This window comes from Lolium perenne, chromosome 4 (assembly GCF_019359855.2).
Source record: "Lolium perenne isolate Kyuss_39 chromosome 4, Kyuss_2.0, whole genome shotgun sequence".
In the NCBI taxonomy this organism is placed as follows: domain Eukaryota; kingdom Viridiplantae; phylum Streptophyta; class Magnoliopsida; order Poales; family Poaceae; genus Lolium; species Lolium perenne.
The window spans coordinates 210,201,090-210,208,541 of NC_067247.2; positions in this window are offsets into that span (position 1 = coordinate 210,201,090).

A 7,452-nucleotide genomic window follows, 5' to 3' on the forward strand; every position below is an offset into this window, starting at 1 on the left:
GCCTACTTATAGCCTTCGTCGCGAGACCCCCAGTACCGAGAGCCACGATACGGAAAACCTTCCAGAGACACCGCCGCCGCCAATCCCATCTCGGGGGATTCAGGAGATCGCCTCCGGCACCCTGCCGGAGAGGGGAATCATCTCCCGGAGGACTCTTCATCGCCATGGTCGCCTCCGGAGTGATGAGTGAGTAGTTCACCCCTGGACTATGGGTCCATAGCAGTAGCTAGATGGTCGTCTTCTCCTAATTGTGCTTCATTGTCGGGTCTTGTGAGCTGCCTAACATGATCAAGATCATCTATCTGTAATGCTACATGTTGTGTTTGTTGGGATCCGATGGATAGAGAATACTATGTTATGTTGATTATCAATTTATATCTATGTGTTGTTTATGATCTTGCATGCTCTCCATTGTTGGTAGAGGCTCTGGCCAAGTTTTTGCTAGTAACTCCAAGAGGGAGTATTTATGCTCGATAGTGGGTTCATGCCTCCATTAAATCTGGGACAGTGACAGAAAGTTCTAAGGTTGTGGATGTGTTGTTGCCACTAGGGATAAAACATCGATGCTATGTCCGAGGATGTAGTTGTTGATTACATTACGCACCATACTTAATGCAATTGTCTGTTGTTTGCAACTTAATACTGGAAGGGGTTCGGATGATAACCTGAAGGTGGACTTTTTAGGCATAGATGCATGCTGGATAGCGGTCTATATACTTTGTCGTAATGCCCAATTAAATCTCACTATACTGATCATATCATGTATGTGCATGGTCATGCCCTCTCTATTTGTCAATTGCCCAACTGTAATTTGTTCACCCAACATGCTTATTCTTATGGGAGAGACACCTCTAGTGAACTGTGGACCCCGGTCCATTCTTTTAATCGAATACAATCTACTGCAATACTTGTTCTACTGTTTTCTGCAAACAATCATCATCCACACTATACATCTAATCCTTTGTTACAGCAAGCCGGTGAGATTGACAACCTCACTGTGACGTTGGGGCAAAGTACTTTGTTGTGTTGTGCAGGTTCCATGTTGGCGCCGGAATCCCTTGTGTTGCGCCGCACTACACTTCGCCGCCATCAACCTTCGACGTGCTTCTTGACTCCTACTGGTTCGATAAACCTTAGTTTCTTACTGAGGGAAAACTTGCCGCTGTACGCATCACACCTTCCTCTTGGGGTTCCCAACGGACGCGTGTTGAACGGAAAGACAATACGTCATCTACGCGCAGCAATGAGATATACATGTTACAAGTTGAAAGCAACCGCTGAAACTTAAATCTTCCTTTGTGTTGCTTCAATGCCTTTACTAAGAATTTATTGCTTTATGAGTTAACTCTTATGCAAGACTTATTGATGCTTGTCTTGAAAGTACTATTCATGAAAAGTCTTTGCTATATGATTCAGTTGTTTAATCATTGTATTTACCATTGCTTTGGATCGCTGCATTCATTACATATGCTTACAAATAGTATGATCAAGATTATGATAGCATGTCACTTAAGAAATTATCTTTGTTATCGTTTACCTACTCGAGGACGAGCAGGAACTAAGCTTGGGGATGCTTGATACGTCTCAAACGTATCTATAATTTCTTATGTTCCATGCTACTTTATTGATGATACTCACATGTTTTATACACACTTTATGTCATATTTATGCATTTTCCGGCACTAACCTATTGACAAGATGCCGAAGAGCCAGTTGCTGTTTTCTGCTGTTTTTGGTTTTAGAAATCCTAGTAAGGAAATATTCTCGGAATTGGACGAAATCAACGCCCAGGGTCTTATTTTTCCACAAAGCTTCTAGAAGTCCGAAAGGGAAACGAAGTGGGGCGACGAGGCGGTGACACGCCAGGGCGGCGCGGCCCAGGCCCTGGCCGCGCGGCCCTAGTGTGTGGGCCCCTCGTGACGCCCCCTGACCTACCCTTCCGCCTACAAATAGCCTTCGTCGAGAAAACCCCAGTACCGAGAGCCACGATACGGAAAACCTTCCAGAGACGCCGCCGCCGCCAATCCCATCTCGGGGGATTCAGGAGATCGCCTCCGGCACCCTGCAGGAGAGGGGAATCATCTCCCGGAGGACTCTTCATCGCCATGATCGCCTCCGGATTGATGTGTGAGTAGTTCACCCCTGGACAATGGGTCCATAGCAGTAGCTAGATGGCCGTCTTCTCCTCATTGTGCTATCATTGTTGGATCTTGTGAGCTGCCTAACATGATCAAGATCATCTATCTGTAATGCTACATGTTGCGTTTGTTGGGATCCGATGAATATAGAATGCTATGTTATGTTGATTATCAATCTATCATATATGTGTTGTTTAAGATCTTTCATGCTCTCCGTTGCTAGTAGAGGCTCTGGCCAAGTCGTTACTTGTAACTCCAAGAGGGAGTATTTATGCTCGATAGTGGGTTCATGCCTCCATTAAATCTAGGACAGTGACAGAAAGTTCTAAGGTTGTGGATGTGCTGTTGCCACTAGGGATAAAACATCAATGCTTTGTCTAAGGACATTTGTGTTGATTACATTACGCACCATACTTAATGCAATTGTCTGTTGTTTGCAATTTAATACTGGAAGGGGTGTGGATGCTAACCTGAAGGTGGACTTTTTAGGCATAGATGCATGCTGGATAGCGGTCTATGTACTTTGTCGTATTGCCCAATTGAATTTCACACTACTCATCATAACATGTATGTGCATTGTCATGCCATCTTTATTTGTCAATTGCCCAACTATAATTTGTTCACCCAACATGCTTATTCTTATCGGAGAGACACCACTAGTGAACTGTGGACCCTGGTCCATTCTTTACATCGAATACAATCTACTGCAATACTCGTTCTTACTGTTCTCTGCAAACATCATCATCCACACTATACATCTAATCCTTTGTTACAGCAAGCCGGTGAGATTGACAACCTCACTGTTAAGTTGGGGCAAAGTATTTTGGTTGTGTTGTGCAGGTTCCACGTTGGCGCCGGAATCCCTGGTGTTGCGCCGCACTACACTCCGCCACCATCAACCTTCAACGTGCTTCTTGACTCCTACTGGTTCGATAACCTTGGTTTCTTACTGAGGGAAAACTTGTTGTTGTACGCATCACACCTTCCTCTTGGGGTTCCCAACGGGTGTGTGCTTGAAGCGTCATCAAGACTGTTTTCTGGCGCCGTTGCCGGGGATCTGAAGAAAAGTTACACCACAGAGATCTCTAAATCCCACGTCAATTGTACGCCAGCAATGCCTTAGTAGCAACACGGAGTTCACGTTGTAAATGATCACGAAGGACCTCATATTCCATCCAAGTAACCTGTGAGGATGGATCCTTTTTGTGCATCACATCAAACTCAGAAGAAGACATGATTAGTAGGTTAGTGCACTAAACAAAATCTTTGGTGGTACTCTCACAACTCACTCAAATCTGATAAGAAAGGTAAATCTTACCGCTCCAAAGTGAATTAGTATTGCTTACCAACTTGGATTGACGGACTAGTTCACGGATGTAGCGAAGCGAATATCAAGGGTATAAGAACAATCACACGACAAAGCAGGATATATGTGGGGTTGTAGGTAGGCTGCCTATTTGCACCAATAACAAGCTCTAGCGCTGACCGTAGACAACCAAAGATACTCACACAAGGCGATAAAAGTGGCAATGCAACTATGTGGATGAAAGGTTGCAATGCACTGGAGAGACACTAGCAAAGCACAACGAAACAGGCACAAGATTGCTACACTACGGGTGCAGAAAAATAAACTAGGCCTTCACTTGATCTTACTAGCAGTTCACACTATTTCTCTTCACTCTTTTCTTTTTTTTTTGATTTTACGACTCTTCTCCATGTAACACGGCCAACAGAAATTGCAAAGCACCGAAAACCTAACGAGCAGCCTGTCGAGCGGTAAAACTTGTCGCTTCTGGGGAAGTTCCTAGTCACTTTATATCGAAAGGTTGTGGCTATGGTTGGGAACAAGCACACTGTACGCTATGTGGACTCAGAGAAACAAAACTGACAACTAGATGATAGCGGAAACACAAACCCTAACAATACTAGATGGAAGAAAAAGATACGCAAAAACAACTACGAAAAGCAACTAAAACTCAAAATTAGTGCAATCTAAAGCTATGGCAAACCCTAACCCTAACTTTTTATGGCTTTTTCTGGATTGGAAACACTCACAACTCAACTATGGGGTGGATTGTGGATGGCTTACCGAGGAAACCAGAGAATCTGATACCAAGATGATAAGGGGTTGCCCGATCTTCTCAGTAAGCGGCGGGTGGTGATGAACACGTGATGAATTGCAGCGGATGGATTCGATGTTATGAGGTAGATAACTTGTATGACGCCGACGAAGTCTCTCGATTGATTCCTGTCGCCAATGCAACAACTCTCAACCCTGCAAGATATTCGCAACTGCACACACTTGCGCACGTACCGCCGACCACGAAGCGGTAGATTGCAATCTTCTAATCCCCAATGGAACAGCAGATCACACAAACTTTCAGTAGCATAAAACTCCAGATCAATGCGAATTGGAGAGTTGGTATCAATAGTTTTGCGTAGCAAACAACTATGAACTAGGGTTTATCTTAAACGTGGTCTAAAGCTAGTTTGGGTGCATCCTGGGCACCTATATAGGGGTTCAGGACGACCTCATGTCGAAAAGATACAAAAATACCCGACCCAGAATAGATCTGGTAGAGACAGACTCGGACTCGACCAGTGTAGGGCCCGGTCGACCGAGTCTGGGATAAGGCCAGCCGGTTTCAACCGGGTCTGGCGCCGGGTGGCAGCCGGGCGAGGCGTCAAGGCTTACTGGATAGTTGCCCGGTTGGCACAAGCGTGGCGTCCGGTTTGGACCGGACGGATCCGGCGTGGAAGCCGGTCAAACCGAAGCTAGGACTGGGTGGACCGGCGGTACGGCCGGTTTGACCGGGCCTGGCGCCGGCCTGAGCTGCATCTTCCCTTCTCGCGCATTCCTCCCGCTCCTCCCTCGCGCGTCCATGTGATGTCTTCATGTCCAGCTCCATGTCCAGCTTCATGTCCATCTTCTGGTCCAGCTGCTCCTCTCCTCCTCGTGCGATGCTTGCTCCCTCTTCATTCCTGATCATACATAAGTAACAGGACTTAGGCAGTATAAAGTTCTCATAAATCAAAGTATCGTTTAGGAACAAGATCACCTATTGTTTAAGTAGCTTCGCACGAGCCCTTGTAATCGGTCCAATCCTAACTTCATTGGACTTGAGCTTCACAGCAGCTTCATCTTCATATTGCAATGACGGAGGTATTAGTGTGGAAGGGATGTCCTCATCAGATCCTCACGGAGACGAGCACTTGGAAATGACGACAATGACTCACATACACGATGAAGCTGACTCGGCATGCCAATTTGCATGCCCAAGACTCCTTGATTCATCGGACTCCTCCGAATACGACCTTGACAAAACTCCTGGACAACGATCTTGACGGGACTTCCTGATAAGGGCTAAACCCAAGGGTGTGCCCGATCTTCACGGATTTCGGTGGAATTCGTGGGGGAGGTGGAAGAACGCGATGAACACGAAGAACGCGGAGCAGAATCATGGGATACAACACACACACACACAAATCGGTTTTCCCTCGTTGGCCCGAACCACCAACTCGATAGAGGTTGCAGGAAAAGACCTTCCGGTAGAAGTCCCGCAAAGAGATCGACGAATCGAATCCCGAGAGATCTAGAAGGGTGACAAGACCGGAAGGTTGATAGAAGTGCAAGCAAAAGACCAAATAGGTAGAAGTGCAAGCAAAAGACCAACAAACGGTAGAAGTCACCAAAGAGATCTTCACGAGTCGATAAGGAGCCCTGGTGGTTACAAGATCCAAGATCTAGGTAGGGTTCCCACAAGGGTGAGCAAAGCTCAGGTTTAATTTCACATCAAGTCTAATCTCAGATCTGAGCCAACAAGGCTATTTATAGTTGGTGGGGCGAAGGGGTAAGTTACACGCTGAAAAGTGTTGTTTGTGCTGAAGTTCGATATGGCGGAAGTTCCGGCCGTCCTGGGCGGAAGTTCCGGTCGTCTGGGGCGGAAGTTCCGGCCGGGCCGGAAGTTCCGGCCAACTTCCGGCCTAGTTCCGGAAATGGCCAATTTCCTTGCAGTATGTTCCCGGGATGTTTTGGCGTGTTTCCAGAACAAGGGCGGAACTTGGGCGGAAGTTCCGGTGGGCGGAAGTTCCGTTCTCTCGGGGCGGAAGTTCTGGCTGGTTCCTTTTTCCTGGGCGCTGGAAGGCATCTGGACGGAAGTTCCGGTCCTGGGGGCGGAAGTTCCGGCTGGGGCGCTGTAGCTCCATTTTCTTCATTTCCAGCTTCCACTTCATTGGCTTGGTCTCCATGGCTAGTATCTTGACCGATGTACCTGATTGAACACAAGGTATTTGCATGAAGTAGCATGCCATCCAAAGAGGTATCAAATGCATACGTGGAAAGGAGCGAATTCACCTTTTGGTGTAGTGCTTGGGCTCGAGCTCGTGTCATTGGGCCACGAGGAGGGCTTGTTGGTCTTGAGGAGGCGGTGTCCAAAGGCCACCCCGTATCATCTCCCCCCTTGGGAAAGAGTCGTCCTCAACTCTATGTGCTCCTCAACTCCATGATAGGGTGAGAGGTCGGACACATTGAATGTGTTACTCACCAAGTACTTGGATGTTGGTATGTCGATGACGTAGGCGTTGTCGTTGATGCGCTTGAGGACCTTGAAAGGACCATCACCTCGGGGCTTGAGCTTGGAATTTCTTTCTTGAGGGAAGCGGTCCTTGCGAAGGTGTATCCATACTAGGTCTCCTTCATTGAAGATCCATGCCTTTTTCTTCATGTTGAGTCTCGTGGCTTGACGAAGAACTTGTTGCCCGATCGTTGCCCTTGTATCTTCATGTAGCTTCCTCATGTATTGGGCTCGCTTGTCGATGTTCATGTTTACTTGCTCATGTAGCGGAAGAGGAAGGAGGCCAATTGCCGTAGGTGGTTCAAACCCGTAGACGACCATGAATGGGCTTCTCATTATTGTAGAGTGCTTGGAGTGGTTGTAGGCAAACTCCGCATGCGGGATGCAATCTTCCCATGACTTCAAATTCTTCTTGACAAGGACTCGGAGTAGCGTGGAGAGGCTTTGGTTCACCACTTCGGTTTGCCCATCGGTTTGTGGGTGCGAGGAGGATGAAAACAAAAGCTTGACGTTGAACTTGGCCATTAGTGTCTTCCAAAGGTGGCTCATGAACTTGACATCTCGGTCCGAAACAATGCTTCTTGGTACACCGTGGAGTCTCACAATTTCCCTAAAAAACAAGGACGCAATATGTGAAGCATCATCCGTTCGGGAGCATGGTATGAAATGAGCCATTTTAGAGAATCGATCAACAACTACAAAAATTGAATCATGACCATATTTGGTTCGAGGCAATCCTA